Consider the following 17,872-nt stretch of genomic DNA (forward strand, 5'->3'; position numbering starts at 1 on the left):
TCCTCATATTCTAGTACTTGGTTCATTCTTGTAATAAAAATGTGAGATTTATTAACAGATCATAACCACAAATTAGGTGAAATAACAATGTCACTTAGGTTTCACAAAATAGGTACTACTCAGAGTAGTAGTCTCTGAAAGAGCTTACACAATAAAATTAGATCTTTCTCATAACTAAGGCCCTATCTATTAAATAAGCAGTCTTTGCTCCTTTGCTTTACAAATAAAAAAAGGTAACATTGTGATTAGCAGACTTCTGGTTTCAACAGTAACAGTCTTTTCTGACTTCTGTAACCTCTTCACTCTGAAATGCCCAAAACACAAACAGACCTAAGAACCGATTCCAGAGACTTGCACTGATAAACCACTCCCAGCTCAGCACTTCTCACTATTAATCCCTTTACACCAAGTCCTAACAGGGACAGGACGCACTCATCGCACTAAGATACACATGACTGTTCTCGTCAGCATGCTTACAATTCCAAGCACCCTAAACCAAAGGAGTGCTCCTGTGCTACAGCTCAGGAGCTAAGGAATCCAGTCTCAGAAACCCAGACAGGCAAAGTGTGGGTAAACAAGGCTGCATTGTTAACAGACTTGTAACCATTTGCTTTCCTTGCCAATCATTTGCCTAGCCTCTTCTCTTCATTCTCTGCCAAGATCCAAAAGTGAAATTTATAGAACTACCAGTGAGCCAGCAAAGTACCTCTGCGTGTGGACACAAGATGGTCAGTAAACATTTCTAAAGACAATTAAATACAGTGCAGTATCTCCTCTGGATTCCAAGTGTGCAGGCTACTTAGTCAGCCATCTCTCATCTTTCAATAAATGCAGTCGGACATCCACTTTTAAGCATATTTTAATCTGGCAACTGTTCAGTTTTACACATCTTTCCATTAATACAATGCTTGGCCAGCCACTAGGCAGAACATAATTCAATCTATCAGCTGAAAAGAGTTCAACTAGGACAGTGAAAAGTTCACCCATCATGGCCAAGCCCAGGAATCTACTATACAAAACCCCCAGACTTAGTTGTGCAAAATACCTACTACAGCCTAATGCCAATCACACACTGGGTATGAGATATATTTTGCTTATATGCCCTAGATTGTTTTCTCCCCACAACCATGGATCTGGGAGTTGCCCTATCTTCAGGCTTCACCTATTATACTGCAGTGAATTCAGAAGTGAATGCTGGTCACCCAGGCATCTCATGCAGCCACAGTTAGGGAGACTCTCATTCACCATAATGAACACAAATGAGCACACACCTTCCGAGAGGCAATCTGACTATGCCTTCAAAATAACTATGTGCCTTTGACTCAGCAGTTCTGCATCTAGAAACCATTATGGATGATTTAACCCACAAGGAATTATATCTGAGAAAAGAAAGAAATCTGTATATCCAGCAATAGTGAACTGGTTAAATAAAGTATTTCGACATTATAGAACTGTGCAACAATGATAAATAAGGAAAGTAAAAGTAGTTAAGAATCTGGAAAATTATTTATAGTATATTGTTAAAATTGTTTTTTTGTTTTTTGGGGGTTTTCTTTCTTATTTTTAAAATTTTTTGGCTGCATTGGGTCTTTGTTGCTGCGCACAGGCTTTCTCTAGTTGTGGCGAGCGGGGGCTACTCTTTTTTTTTTTTTTTTCCCCGGTATGCGGGCCTCTCACTGTTGTGGCCCCTCCCGTTGCGGAGCGCAGGCTCAGCGGCCATGGCTCACGGGCCCAGCCGCTCCGCGGCACGTGGGATCTTCCCGGACCGGGGCACGAAGCCGTGTCCCCTGCATCGGCAGGCAGACTCTCAACCACTGCGCCACTAGGGAAGCCCGGGGGCTACTCTTCATTGCGGTGCAAGGGCTTCTCACTGCAGTGGCTTCTCTTGTTGTGGAGCATGGGCTCTAGGTGCACGGGCTTCAGTAGTTGTGGCGCGCGTGCTCAGTAGTTGTGGCTCGTCAGCTTAGTTGCTCCGTGGCATGTGGGATCTTCCTGGACCAGGGCTCGAAACTGTGTCCCCTTCACTGGCAGGTGGATTCTTAACCACTGCGCCAGCAGGGAAGTCCCATTAAAATTGTTAAAGGCAAATTACGACATATTATAAATTGTTTTTTCAAAATGTACAAATTTGTACATTTTGATCCTTGAACAAGGGGCTGAACTTTGCAGGTCCACTGATACGTGGTTTTTTTTCACTAAAACATGCACTACAGCACCACACAATCCTCGGTTGGTTGAATTCACAGATGCAGAACCTCGGATACAGAAAGCCAACTACAGAAGTTATACGCTGATTTTCAACTGCACCCCTAACCCCACACTGGTCATGGGTCCACTGTATATATAAACATGCCTTTTGGGCTTCCCTGGTGGCGCAGTGGTTAAGAATCCGCCTGCTAATGCAGGGGACACGGGTTCAAGCCCTGGCCCGGGAAGATCCCACATGCCATGGAGCAACTAAGCCCGTGCATCACAACTACTGAGCCCGCGTGCTACAACTACTGAGCCCAGGCGCCTAGAGCCCGTGCTCCACAACAAGAAGCCATCACAATGAGAAGTCCGCGCACCGCACCAAAGAGTAGCCCCCGCTCGCTGCAACTAGAGAAAGCCCGCGCACAGCAATGAAGACCCAACACAGCCAAAAATTAATTAATTAATTAATTAATTTTTAAAAATGCCTTTTCTTTCGCACTGAGGTAATCTATAACAAAGCAGTAAGAGATGGTACAGCTAGGTGGCTGAGACTGCTGGTGATCATTTTTCTTTGTGTTTTCCTATATTTTCAACTTAGTCTACAATAAGCACACTCTTACTTAAAACAATAATCATGGACCCCCTTATTTTAATATTTCATATGAGTAATATATTCATGTGGCTTAATTTTTTGGTAATATTAAAAGGTATATGGTCAACAGTCCCTCCAACCCCTGCAATACCAACTTCTATCATCATATGCACCACTCCCCACCCACCAAGATATTTACTGGTTTCTGATTCCTTCCAGAGTTTCTTCAAACAAAGAAAAAAAATTGTGTGTGTGTTGGTAAAGAGTAAAGAAATTAACAATGGGCTGAAAATCAACAGGCTAAATATAAATTTTGACAGAATAAATTTAAGGGATATTGAGAAGGAAACATTAATATAAGATAGACCAGTAATATTTCAAGAACAACTTAGTCTTTCTTAGACAGTTGTAACAAATTTCTTCCAGTTTAAGAACATTTAGGGCCAGTCTCATAAATGGACCTTTAATCTCTAATTTATGCCCTAATATTCTAAGAAGCACATTAAACATACAATCATCCTGGTGAGACAAAGGATCAGAGTTTTCTTCCAAGCAGACATTTTAGTCTCTTTTCTACCTGCATGTAATAGCTTCTACACTCTGCACTCCCTTAAGACAACCCAAAACTCGGATAAAGCATCAAGCACATTTTAAAGTAAAATTTAGGAGCTGGGGGAATTCCTGGTGACGTTCTGGGAAAGGTCTGAGTTCATGTTTGCATATCCTCTAGTCTGTTTTCTTTCATCTCCTCCACATTCCAAGCCCAGGGACTGGAAAATTCAGAGCTCAGAGACAGGCACTGATAGTATTTTCCTTGAATCTTTAGGAGTTGAGTTTAAATTACAGCAGAAGATAAAAGTGAGAGCATGCAGACATAGACTCCTGGATGCACAGTGTGGAACTAATATGGCTCTCTTCCCTCATGGACATTAAAAAGCAAACAAACTCCCTTCTAATTTCCTAAAGTTTGGTTGATAAACTTAGAATTCAAAGGATATGGGAAGCTACACTTGTTTCCATCCTATTGAGCTAGGCATGAAAGAACAATTACTTATTTGTGTGTCTTAAAATATACATACTAATCACAAACAGAACAACAGGTATTTCTAAACCAAACAAAGAATCACTTAGGGAGCTTCCAAAACACGAACAAACACACACCCTTATCCAGGCCCTATAGCCAGTCGGTAAGCAGCTCTTCAAATGAATGATTCCTGACTTTTAATGCCCACGTGACTCCACTGCTTCTGCTCAAAGAGCAAAGAGCTTATGGCAGACACATGTTAACCATCTTTCCAGACAACTGCCTCTGCAAAAAGTATTTCTCCTGTGAGCAGTAGAGGCTCAGGCTCTGCATTAAAGGAGTATTTTAAAGCGAATTTTAACACTTTAAAAAATTAACAAATGTTAAAAATCAATGAATGCCATGAAAACAGAAGATCAATCGAACTGAAGACACTTCAATTTACTCTAGATTCCATTATAAATTCTACCTGGGAGATTACTTTCTGGGCATTAAAAGCCTATGTTGGGCTTCCCTGGTGGCGCAGTGGTTGAGAGTCCGCCTGCCGATGCAGGGGACACGGGTTCGTGCCCCGGTCTGGGAGGATCCCACATGCCGCGGAGCGGTTGGGCCCGTGAGCCATGGCCGTTGGGCCTGCGCGTCCGGAGCCTGTGCTCCGCAACGGGAGAGGCCACAACAGTGAGAGGCCCGCATACAGCAAAAAAAAAAAAAAAAAAAAAAAAAAAAGCCTATGTTATAAGGCATTCCGAATGAAGCCTTAGATGAGCCATTAAAATATATTTTCCACTGTATCTTTCTGTGTATTATTAGAATGCCTTCTTAGGACTCTTAAAAGTCAAATTTATAATGGAAACGTAGATGAGTTAGGTAGGTTATACATTCACTCTCGGAAATACAGCACATAATCTATTTTGGAAATACACTGTTTTGAAAAAAAATGTATGTGCAAATATATGTGCCTGTGTGTGTGTCACAGTATAGAATACATACATATGTATATTTAACATATAGGTTATTTCTATATATTTTTCACTCCCCACTACTTTATCGATCCTATTGTCTGTGTTCAGTTCTCAGTAACAATCCAACCCAAATCAGTTGCCAACAGTGATCATTTCACCTCCTTCTTTCCAACGTTTATAACTCCTATAACTGCATTTGCTGTTATTTCTGTTATGAAATTTAATAGCAGTGGTAATAAGGGGCATCTCTGTCTCCTGCCTGTCTTTAGTAGGAATGCTTCTGTTGTTTGTTTCTCTCTTAATGTAAAGTTGTTTGTTTGTTGTACTTTAATCACCAAAAATCTGTACAGAAGTTGAGCAAAGCCCTTGGGCAACTACCAGGTCTGTTCTCACAGGTGCCGCCTGCTGGGCCACCTGTCTGCCGAACACCTACCATTACCCTGGAGACGGGCGCAGCTTCCAAAACTAGGCTAGATCTATGCAGGGAGAAGGGAGGTCAGTTCCGTCCAGGCCTAAGTCCGTGAGGTTTATTCAAGGGGTTCTGGGGCCAGGAGGAAGGGGCTCCAAAGGTCACCGAACCCACACGAAAGGAAGTCGAGAGTCGAGTATGATCTGCCCAATCTCAGACGAGGCAAACACAGCTCACCACATGACGCCCGCAGTGCCAGGCAAGGCCTGCCCCTTTCCCTGGCTCAGGGATCTAGGACCCGCCACGGAGGGTCCACTGTTGCTGTCTCCAGCTGTGCACTTGCACAGGATTTCCCCAGTGTTCCACCAGACGACTAAAATGTTGTCTACCCCTCAGCTTTGGATTCAACATCTCCATTTCCATCTGCACTCAGTGTTGTCTAAACTAAATGCCATAAACTTCAACTAATCAAGTTACCTCTCTTACTTTCTTCTGTGGTAGAGATTTGAGTGTCCATCTTCTCTGCATGTAGTTTCACTTAAGTGTATGACGAAGCAGTTAACAGCAATAAATGAAGGGTTAGGTAGCCTGCTCAGAAGTGGCACACATCACACAGACTTATACTCTACTGCCAAGAGCAAGTCACGTGGTCAAAACCTAGCACCACCTAAGCAAGAAAGTATCATCCTCTTATGGCAAAGGCAGGAAACAATTCCTGATATACAATACAACACCTGATGAATTATGACTGATATTGAATCCTCCATGTGATCATAATGTATCATTTATACTTTTATAGGCTGCTGAACATAGTGTGCTGATATTTTATTTAGGATTTTTTACATAAAGAACAAGGGATGTTTAATAGGTCAACATATACATACATATATATGTATATATGTAACGAACCAATACAAGCCATCAAATTGATTTAAGGAAAAGGCAAAAAATTACTATTGTGTTTCTTCCTTCTTTTCCGAGTATTATGAGAAATGTTACCTATGTTTCCCTTTTCTGAACATAAGTGTCTACAATCTAGGTGACTCATTCTTTTTTAAAAACTTGATTGGGCCAGTTAAAATTCTAAGCTCCAAATATGAAGTTTGAGAAACTTCATTAACCAAAGGTCACAAACGTATAGATAGATCAGAGGATTAAATCTTGGCCAAAACATGTTTTGTTTGGACCATACTATATTTTTCAAATTCTTTAAAAAAATTTTTATTATGAAATGTTCACAGGAAGCTGCAAGAGGTCCTATCTTCCCCTTCGTCCCCCAGTGCTTATATCTTACATAATTATAGTACAATATTAAAATCAGGAGACTCACATTGGTACAATGTGCATACACAGTTCTATGTCACTTTATCACACAGCTAGAGCCCTGAGCTGATGCCACAACCAAGATAAAGAAACATTCCACCAGCAGCAAGAGCTCTCAGGTAATACTCTTCTATACACACACCTCTCCCACCTTCAACATCCCTAAACCTCAGCAACCGTTAATTTGATCTCTCTCTCTAATTTTGTTGAGGCTGTTACATAAATGGAAGTATACAGTATATGACCTTTTGAGATTGGCTGTTTTTATTCAACATAATGCCCTTGAAACCCATCCAAGTTGTGTGTGTCAACAGATGTTTGTTTTCTATTGCTGAGTAGTATTCCAAGGTATGAATGTGTCACAGTTTGTTTAATCATTAACCTACTGTAGGACACTGATTTTTTTCAAGTTTTTTGCTATTACTAATAAAGTCACGAACAATCACACACAGGTTTTTGTGAAGACATAAGTCTTCATTTCTCTAGGATAAACGACCATATATACAATTGCTGAGTCACATGTAAATGTAAGTTTAGCTTTTTTAAGAAGCTGCCAGACTATTCTCCATAGCGGCTGTACCGTTTTTTACACTCCCCAAACCAGTGTATGAGAGATCCAGTTTCCCCACATCCTCATCAGCATTTGGAGTTGTCACGATTTTTTAGTTTAGCTGTTCTCACAGGTGTATAGTGATGACAGCTCACCAAGGTCTTATTTTGCATTTCCCTGATGTCTAGGGTTGCTGAACTTTTTTGTGTGTGTTTACTTGCCGTCTGTATATCCTCTTTGGTGAAATGTCTCTTCATGTCTTTGGTTCACTTTTCTAACTGGATTGTTTGTTTTCTAAATGTTGAGTTTAGGAGTTCTTTATATACACTAGATATGAGTTCTTTGTCACATATGTGGTTTGCAAATATTTTCTCCCCATCTATAGCTTGGCTTTTCATCCTTTTAAGAGGGCCTTTCCCAGAGCAAAACGTTGTGATTTTTATAAAATTCATCCTATCTGTTTTTAAAACATGGATCATGTTTTTGGTGTCACGTCTCATAAACCTTCTCCAATCCTAGGTCTCAAAGATTTTCTGCTATGTATTTCTAAGTTTACAGTTTTACATCTTAATGTTTACATACACTATCTATTTATGAGTTCATTTTTGTATAGGTATAAGGTTTAGGCCCAGGTTCATTTTTTCACCTGATATCCAGCTGACCCAGCACCATTATTAACACTAGCCTTCTTTCACTGAACTTCTCTGGCATCTTTGTCACAAGTCCGCTGGCCACAGCCGTGCACAGCTTCTCCTGAGCTCCCCATCTTGTGCCACTGATCTGCGCGTCAGAGGTTCTGCCAACGCCACGCGGTCCTGTTTACGGCACTTGTAAGTCTTCAAGTTGAGCAGAGCAAGTACTCTCACTATTTTTCTTTTTTGAAATTGCTTTTTTAGCTGTTCTAGAGCCTCTGCCTTTCCATATAAGTTTTAAAATAATTTTGTCTATATCTACAAAGGATCTTCTGGAATTTTGATACAAACTGCATTAAACTTGTATATTAATTAGGGAAGAACAGATTACTTTGCTGAGTCTTCTAACCCATGCACACAGCATGTCTCTCCATTTATTTAGCTCTTTTTTGATTTCTTCCACCAGCCACACTATTTTTAAAATTTAACCACTTTTTTTTTTTTTGCGGTACGCGGGCCTCTCCCTGTTGTGGCCTCTCCCGTTGCGGAACACAGGTTCCGGATGCGCAGGCTCAGCAGCCATGGCTCACGGGCCCAGCTGCTCCGCGGCATGTGGGATCTTCCCGGACCGGGGCACGAACCCGTGTCCCCTGCATCGGCAGGCGGACTCTCAACCACTGCGCCACCAGGGAAGCCCATAACCACTTTCTTAAAAAATGAAAGATTTATTCTAAAGATCTGGCTTTCCAGCTTCTGTTGAACTACCTGAAGATCCAGCAATGCTATCTGACAACGAATGGCCAGAGCTAGGTGGTACCTGCCCCTCTGCCTCCTGTCTGCGGGCAAAAGTGATATGCTCCCTACTTCACCACAATTCCTCTACCCATCAACACGTCAGCTACAATTTATCACGGTGCTGTCTTTTTCTGTCTCTGTATCTATCAAAAATGAGAAAAGAAAACATATCAAGCATGTAGTATGATTCAAAAAAAGAGAAAAGCCATAACTTCTTCTTGGAAATAAATAACACTCCCATGTCTTTAATATGCATGCCATCTTGCTTCCCTTTTGTTCTCCTGATTCCTGTAGATTTTTGATGTTAAGACTGAATATTATTCCTTCAAAATAAATCATACATGTTTTCTAGCAAATCGTTAGAGTTAATTCCAATTAACAACTTTGCAAATTCTTACTGTACTAACCTAAAACCACATAGTATCAAAAGAAGAATTCCTTCTTGCCTGGCTTAAGATATATTACTTCCATGCTGGAAAGTTCTATTGTACAAGAAAATTATCCCAAATCATCCTTTTTTAAAAAAACATTGATGTATACAGTTCTGCTGCCATAAGGCAACTCTTTACACATCCTGTTATTTTTATGACAGAGAGCTTCCCAAAATCCTTCATCAAGAAGGAAGGATTCATTAAATTACCATAAAGTTTTTTGCAGAGTCATACAATGAGACTTAATAACAAGGATTCAACAACAGTATAAAAGATAATAAATTTTCAAAAACAGTATTATCATAATGACTTGAAGAAAAAGCATGCAAATGAATACCATCATCCGTTTTTCCTTAAGCCACAGAATGTTTATTTGCTAAAGAAGAGTTATTACTAAATAAGAGTCCATAGGTGGGCTTCTGGAATACCTGAATTACCTATGTATGTGCACAGAATGTTATATGTACGTGCCTTTTTCTAGGGAAGGCATCCATAGATTTTGTCATCGTAACTCAAGGTTTAAGATCATAACTGGGACTGATTTCTGGGGAGGGAAAAGGACCGAGAGGTTTAATCAATCACCAGCGACAAAAGGAGGGGTTTGGAGAGCTTCCAGGTTGGTCAACGAGAATGCTTCCATGTGCCAAAATTTGGGAACCTAAACCCCAAAGGGACAGAAGCTCCTTTGCTCAGGACCTTGCCATACATATCTCTTCATCTGGTTGTTGATTTGTATCCTTTAATATCCTTTGTAATAACCCAGTAATCTAGTAAGTAAATGGGTTTCCTGAGTTCTTTGAGCTGCTCTAGTAAATTAATCAAATTCAAGGAGGGGGTTGTGGGAAACTGATTTATAGTCATTTATCAGAAGAACACATGGTAACCGAGGCTTGTGATTGGGTCTGTAGTGAGGCAGGGGTCAGAGGCAGTTATATAGGACTGAGGCTTTAACGAATGGAATCTAATAATATCTCAGGATAGATATTGTCAGAATTGAGTTGAATTTTAAGACACCCAACTGGTGCCAGAGAGCTCCATGTTGATGACGGACGCCCTCACACATATCCATTGGAATTTGGAGTAGAAACTTTTTATGCGTTCAAATATTTTTACTCAATATAAAGGGTTGCAAAAGTATGTAATTTCCAGCATATTATAAAAGTGCCTAGAAAAAAAAAAAGATCATAACTGGACTATATAAAATGATACTAAATTAAGTCTACATTTGAAAATAGAAATGGGGCAGTATTGTGCACCCAACTAAAAACAAGGGTAACCATATATCCTAGTATGCCAGAATAACCCTTGTTTAGGCCTACAATACCAACCTCTCCATCCAGTAAGTCCACCTCTGGCACTCTACACTGGCCTGGCTGAAAAAGTGAAGAAACAAACAGAAAATCTGAATATAACTATAACAAGTAAAGAGATTGAGTCACTAATCAAAAAACTTCCCAGAAAAGCCCAGGCCCCAGATGGCTTCACTGGTGAATTCTACCAAGTGCTGAAATAAGAATTAACACCAATCCTTCGTGAGAGCTTCCAAAAAATAGAAGAGAGAAGACTTTCCAATTCATTCTGAGGCCCGTACTGCTCTAACTGAAACCAGACAAAGATATCACAAGGGGGAAAAAACACAAAAAACTATAGACCAATATTCCTTATGAATATGGACTTCAAAACCCTCAACAAAATCAAATCAAGCAACATATATAAAGGATTATACGCCATGACCAGTGAAATTTATCCCAGAAATGCAAGGAAGGTTCAACACACCAACAAAAATGTCAATGTAATACATCATATTAATAGAATACAGGAAATATACCATATGATCTCAATAGATGCAGAAAAAGCATTTAACAAAACCCAACACCTTTTCTCAATAAAAACGTGCAATTAAATAGGAATAGAAGACACCTTCTTCAAAATGATAAATGGCACCTATAAAACTCCCACAGGTAACATCATACTTGATGGTGAAAGACTTAACACTTTTCCCCTAAGATCAAGAATAAGACAAGAGGGCTTCCCTGGTGGCGCAGTGGTTGAGAGTCCGCCTGCCGATGCAGGGGACATGGGTTCATGTCCCGGTCCAGGAGGATCTCACATGCTGCAGAGCGGCTAGGCCCGTGAGCCACTGCCACTGAGCCTGCGCATCCGGAGCCTGTGCTCCGCAACGGGAGAGGCCACAACAGTGAGAGGCCCGTGTACCGCCAAAAAAAAAAAAAAAAGAATAAGACAAGAATGTCCACCTTTACCACTTCAATTCAACATTTTGCTAAAGGTTCTAGACAGGGCACTTAGGCAAGAAAAAGAGATAAACGAAAAAGAAATAAAAGGCATTCAGATTCAAAAGGAAGAAGTAAAACTATCTCTTTTTGCCGATGACATGATCTTATACATAAAACACATAAAAACTAATACATAAGTTCAGCAAGGTTGCAAGATACAAGATACATATGTGAAAATGAATTCTATATACTAGAATCCAAACAAAATCCAAAAATGATATCAAGAAAATCACATATTACAATAGCATCAAAGGAATAAAATGCTAAGAGTAAGTTTAACCAAGAAGGTGAAAGACATGTAAACTGAAACTATAAAACAGTTTTAAGAAATATAAAGACCTACTACATGGAAAGACATTCTGTGGTCATGTATAATACTTAACATTGTTAAGGTGATGATACTTCCCAAATGGATATACAGATTCAGTGCAACTCTGGTCAAAACTCCAATTGCCTGATTCACAGAAAGATAGACAAGATGAAAAGGCAGAGAGCTATGTACCAGATGAAGGAACAAGATAAAACCCCAGAAAAACAACTAAATGAAGTGGAGATAGGCAACCTTTCAGAAAAAGAATAAAGAATAATGATAGTGAAGATGATCCAGGACCTCGGAAAAACAATGGAGGCAAAGATCGAGAAGATGCAAGAAATATTTAACAAAGACCTAGAAGAATTAAGGAACAAACAAACAGAGATGAACAATACAATAACTGAAATGAAAACTACACTAGTAGGAATCAAGAGCAGAATAACTGAGGCAAAAGAACAGATAAGTGACCTGGAAGACAGAATGGTGGAATTCACTGCTGAGGAGCAGAATAAAGAAAAAAGAATGAAAGGAAATGAAGACAGCCTGAGAGACCTCTAGGGCAACATTAAACTCAACAACATTCGCATTATAGGGGTCCCAGAGGGGAAGAGAGAGAGAAAGGACCTGAGAAAATTTTTGAAGAGATTATAGTCGAAAACTTCCCTAACTTGGGAAAGGAAACAGCCACACAAGTCCAGGAAGCACAGAGAGTACCATATGGGATAAACCCAAGGAGAAACTCGCCGAGACACACAGTAATCAAATTGGCAAAAAAAAAAGATGAAGAAAAATTATTGAAAGCAGCAAGGGAAAAATGACAGGTAACATACAAGGGAACTCCCATAAGGTTAACAGTTGATTTCTCAGCAGAAACTCTACAAGCCAGGAGGGAGTGGCATGATATACTTAAAGTGATGAAAGGGAAGAACCTACAACCAAGATTACTCTACCCAGCAAGGATCTCATTCAGATTCGATGGAGAAATCAAAAGCTTTACAGACAAGCAAAAGCTAAGAGAATTCAGCACCACCAAACCAGCTCTACAACAAATGCTGAAGGAACTTCTCTAAGTGGGAAACACAAGAGAAGAAAAGGACCTACAAAAACAAACCCAAATCAATTAAGAAAATGGTAATAGGAACATACATATCGATAATTACCTTAAACTTGAATGGATTAAATGCTCCAACCAAAAGACACTGGCTTGCTGACTGGATACAAAAATAAGAGCCATATAAATGCTGCCTACAAGAGACCCACTTCAGACCTAGGGACACATAAAGACTGAAAGTGAGGGGATGGAAAAAGATATTCCATGCAAATGGAAATCAAAAGAAAGCTGGAGTAGCAATACTCATATCAGATAAAATAGACTTTAAAATAAAGAATGTTACAAAAGACAAGGAGGACACTACATAATAATCAAGGGATCAATCCAAGAAGAAGATATAACAATTATAGATATATATGCACCCAACATAGGAGCACCTCAATACATAAGGCAACTGCTAACAGCTATAAAAAAGGAAATCGACAGTAACACAATAATAGTGGGGGACTTTAATACCTCACTTACACCAATAAACAGATCATCCAAACAGAAAATTAATAAGGAAACACAAGCTATAAATGACACAACAGACCAGACAGATTTAATTGATATTTATAGGACATTCCATCCAAAAACGGCAGATTACACTTTGTTCTCAAGTGCACATAGAACATTCTCCAGGACAGATCACATCTTGGGTCACAAATCAAGCCTCAGTAAATTTAAGAAAATGGAAATCATATCAAGCATCTTTTCTGACCACAATGCTATGAGATTAGAAATGAATTTACAGGAAAAAAAAAAGTAAAAAGCCACAAACACATGGAGGCTAAACAATACATTACTAAATAACCAAGAGATCACTGAAGAAATCAAAGAGGAAATCAAAAAATACCTAGAGACAAATGACAATGAAAACACGACGACCAAAACCTATGGGATGCAGCAAAAGCAGTTCTAAGAGGGAAGTTTATAGCTATACAAGCCTACCTCAAGAAACGAGAAAAATCTCAAATAAACAATCTAACCTTACATCTAAAGGAACTAGAGAAAGAAGAACAAACAAAACCCAAAGTTCGCAGAAGGAAAGAAATCATAAAGATCAGATCAGAAATAAATGAAATAGAAACAAAGAAAACAATTGCAAAGATCAATAAAACTAAAAGCTGGTTCTTTGAGAAGATAAACAAAACTGATAAACCATTAGCCAGACTCATCAAGAAAAAGAGGGAGAAGACTCAAATCAATAAAATTAGAAATGAAAAAAGAGAAGTTAAAAAAGACACTGCAGAAATACATAGCAACCTAAGAGACTACTACAAGCAACTCTATGCCAAAAATATGGACAACCTGGAAGAAATGCACAAATTCTTAGAAAAGTATAACTTTCCGAGACTGAACCAGGAAGAAAGAGAAAATATGAATAGACCAATCACAAGTAATGAAATTGAAACTGTGATTAAAAATCTTCCAACAACCAAAAGTCCAGGACCAGATGGCTTCTTCACAAGTGAATTATATCAAACATTTAGAGAAAAGTTAACACCTATCCTTCTCAAACCCTTCCAAAAAACTGCAGAGGAACGAACACTACCAAACTCATTCTATGAGGCCACCATCACCCTGATACCAAAACCAAAGATACTACAAAAAAAGAAAATTACAGACCAATCACTGATGAATATAGATGCAAAAATCCTCAACAAAGTACTAACAAACAAAATCCAACAACACATTAAAAGAATCATACACCAGGATCAAGTGGGGTTTATCCAAGGGATGCAAGGATTCTTCAGTATATGCAAGTCAATCAATGTGATACACCATATCAACAAACTGAAGAAGGAAAACCATATGATCATCTCAATAGATGCAGAAAAACCTTCTGACAAAATTCAACACACATTTATGATAAAAACTCTCCAGAAAGTGGGCACAGAGGGAACCTACCTCAACATAATAAAGGCCATATATGACAAAACCACAGCAAACATCATCCTCAATGGTGAAAAACTGAAAGAATTTCCTCTAAGATCAGGAACAAAACAAGGATGTCCATTATCGCCACTCTTACTCAACATAGTTTTGGAAGTCCAAGCCACGGCAATCAGAGAAGAAAAAGAAATAAAAAGGATACAAATTGGAAAAGAAGAAATAAAACTGTTACTGTTTGCAGATGACATGATACTACACACAGAGAATCCTAAAGATGCCACCAGAAAACTACTAGAGCTAATCAATGAATGTGGTAAAGTTGCAGGATACAAAATTAATGCACAGAAATCTCTTGCATTATTACACACTAATGATGAAAAATCTGAAAGAGAAATTAAGGAAACACTCCCATTTACCATCGTAACAAAAAGAATAAAATACCTAGGAATGAACCTACCTTGGGAGACAAAAGACCTGTATGCAGAAAACTATAAGACAATGATGAAAGAAATTAAAGATGATACCAACAGATGGAGAGATATACCATGTTCTTGGATTGGAAGAATCAATGTTGTGAAAATGCCTATACTACCCAAAGCAATCTACAGATTCAATGCAATCCCTATCAAACTACCAATGGCATTTTTTACAGAACTGGAACAAAAAAAATCTTAAAATTTGTGTGGAGATACAAAAGACCCCGAATAGCCAAAGCAGTCTTCAGGGAAAAAAGCGGAGCTGGAGGAATCAGACTCCCTGACTTCAGACTATACTACAAAGCTACAGTAATGAATATAGTATGGCACTGGCACAAAAACAGAAATATAGATCAATGGAACAAGATAGAAAGCCCAGAGATAAACCCACGCACTTACGGTCAACTAATCTATGACAAAGGAGGCAAGAATATACGGTGGAGAAAAGACAGTCTCTTCAGTAAGTGGTGCTGGGAAAACTGGACAGATACATGCAAAAGAATGAAATTAGAACACTCCCTAACACCATACACAAAAATAAACTCAAAATGGATTAGAGACCTAAATGTAAGACTGGACACCATAAAACTCTTAGAGGAAAACATAGGAAGAACACTCTTTCACATAAATCACAGCAAGATCTTTTTTGATCCACCTCCTAGAGTAATGGAAATAAAAACAAAAATAAACAAATGGGACCTAAAGAAACTTCAAAGCTTTTGCACAGCAAAGGAAACCATAAACAAGACGAAAAGACAACCCTCAGAATGGGAGAAAATATTTGCAAACAAATCAACGGACAAAGGATTTATCTCCAAAATATATAAACAGCTCGTGCAGCTCAATATTAAAAAAGCAAATAACCCAATCCAAAAATGGGCAGAAGACCTAAATAGACATTTCTCCAAAGAAGACAGCCAGATGGCCAAGAAGCACATGAAAAGCTGCTCAACATCACTAATTATTAGGGAAATGCAAATCAAAACTACAATGAGGTATCACCTCACACCAGTTAGAATGGGCATCATCAGAAAATCTACAAACAAGAAATGCTGGAGAGGGTGTGGAGAAAATGGAACCCTCTTGCACTGTTGGTGGGAATGTAAATTGATACAGCCACTATGGAGAACAGTATGGAGGTTCCTTTAAAAACTAAAAATAGAATTACCATATGATCCAGCAATCCCACTACTGGGCATATACCCAGAGAAAACTATAATTCAAAAAGACACATGCACCCCAATGTTCATTGCAGCACTATTTCCAATAGCCAGGTCATGGAAGCAACCTAAATGCCTATCGACAGATGAATGGATAAAGAAGATGTGGTACATATATACGATGGAATATTACTCAGCCATAAAAAGGAACGAAATTGGGCCATTTGTTGAGACACGGATGGATCTAGAGACTGTCATACAGAGTGAAGTAAGTCAGAAAGAGAAAAATAAACATCGTATATTAATGCATGTATGTGGAACCTAGAAAAATGGTACAGATGAACAGGTTTGCAGGGCAGAAATTGAGACACAGATGTAGAGAACCAACGTATGGACACCAAGGGGGGAAAGCAGCAGGGGGTGGGGGTGGGGGTGTGATGAATTGGGCGATTGGGATTGAGATGTATACACTGACGTGTATAAAACTGATGACTAATAAGAACCTGCTGTATAAACAAACAAACAAACAAACAACTCCAATTGCCTTCTTTTCAGAAACAGGCCAGCTGATCCTAAAATGTATATGGATATATGAGTGACTCAGAACAGCCAAAACAGAAGAATGAAATTGAAGGACTCACACTTTCCAATTTCAAACTTACTACAAAGTTACAATGATCAAGACAATGTGGTGCTGGCATAAGGATCGACATACAGATGAAGGGAACAGAACAAAGAACCCAGAAATAAACCCGTGCATCTACGCTCAACTGACCTTCAGTAAGTGTGCCAAGACCATTCAATGGGGAAAGAATAATCTTTTCAACAAGTGGTGGTGCTGGGACCACTGGATATCCGCATGTAGAAGAATGAAGTTTGACCCTTACCTTACAGCATATACCAAAATTAACTCCAAACAGACAAAAAAGAAAACATGCCTAAATCTTTGTGACTATGGAATAGGCAATAGTTTAACTCTTACAACTCAACAATAAAAAGTAAATAACCCAATTTTAAAGTGAGTAAAGAATCTGAATAGACATTTCTCCAAAGAAGATATACAAATGGTCAATACACACATGAAAAGATGCTCACATCTTTTCCATTAGGGAAGTGCAAATCAATACCACAATGAGACCACTTCATACCAACTAGTTAGAATCAAAAAGAAGGGGAAATGTTGTGTTAGTGAGGATATGCAGAAATTGGAACCCTTATACACTGCAGATAGGAATGTGGAATGGTGCAGTCACTATGGAAAACAGCTTGGCAGTTCCTCAAAAAGTTATACAAGCAAGTTACCCTATGACCCAGTAATTCTACTCCTAGATACATACCCAGAAGAACTGAGAATTATGTTCAACGCAAAAACTTGTACACAAATGTTCACAGCAGCATTATTCATAATAGCCAAAAATGAATAAACTTAAATGTCTATCAGTGAATGAATAAAAATGTGGTATATCCCTACCGTGGAATATTACTCACCTATAAGGATCAAGCACGTACTACAACATGCAAGAACCGTAAAAACATTATGCCAGGTGCATTTCCAGACTCAAAGGCCACATATCACATGACTCCATTTGTATGAAATTCTCAAAACAGGCAAATCCATACAAATAAAAGATTAGCCTTTGCCAGGGGCTATGGGGAGTAGGAATGTGGAGTGACTGGTAAATAGTGAGCCTCTGGCTATAAATGGCACTCTAGGGACAAGTGGCACAACTTG

The 17,872-nt window shown here is 39.0% G+C and overlaps 1 protein-coding gene across 2 annotated transcripts in view; it reads right to left on the reverse strand.

Moving 5' to 3' along the window:
* The window catches only part of EPB41L5 (erythrocyte membrane protein band 4.1 like 5), a 146,487-nt gene that overhangs the window by 106,518 nt on the left and 22,097 nt on the right, over nt 1–17,872 (reverse strand). The gene's annotated exons all lie outside the window — the stretch shown is intronic.

This window comes from Mesoplodon bidens (genome assembly GCF_964165515.1).
Source record: "Mesoplodon bidens genome assembly, chromosome: 8".
Classification (NCBI taxonomy): domain Eukaryota; kingdom Metazoa; phylum Chordata; class Mammalia; order Artiodactyla; family Ziphiidae; genus Mesoplodon; species Mesoplodon bidens.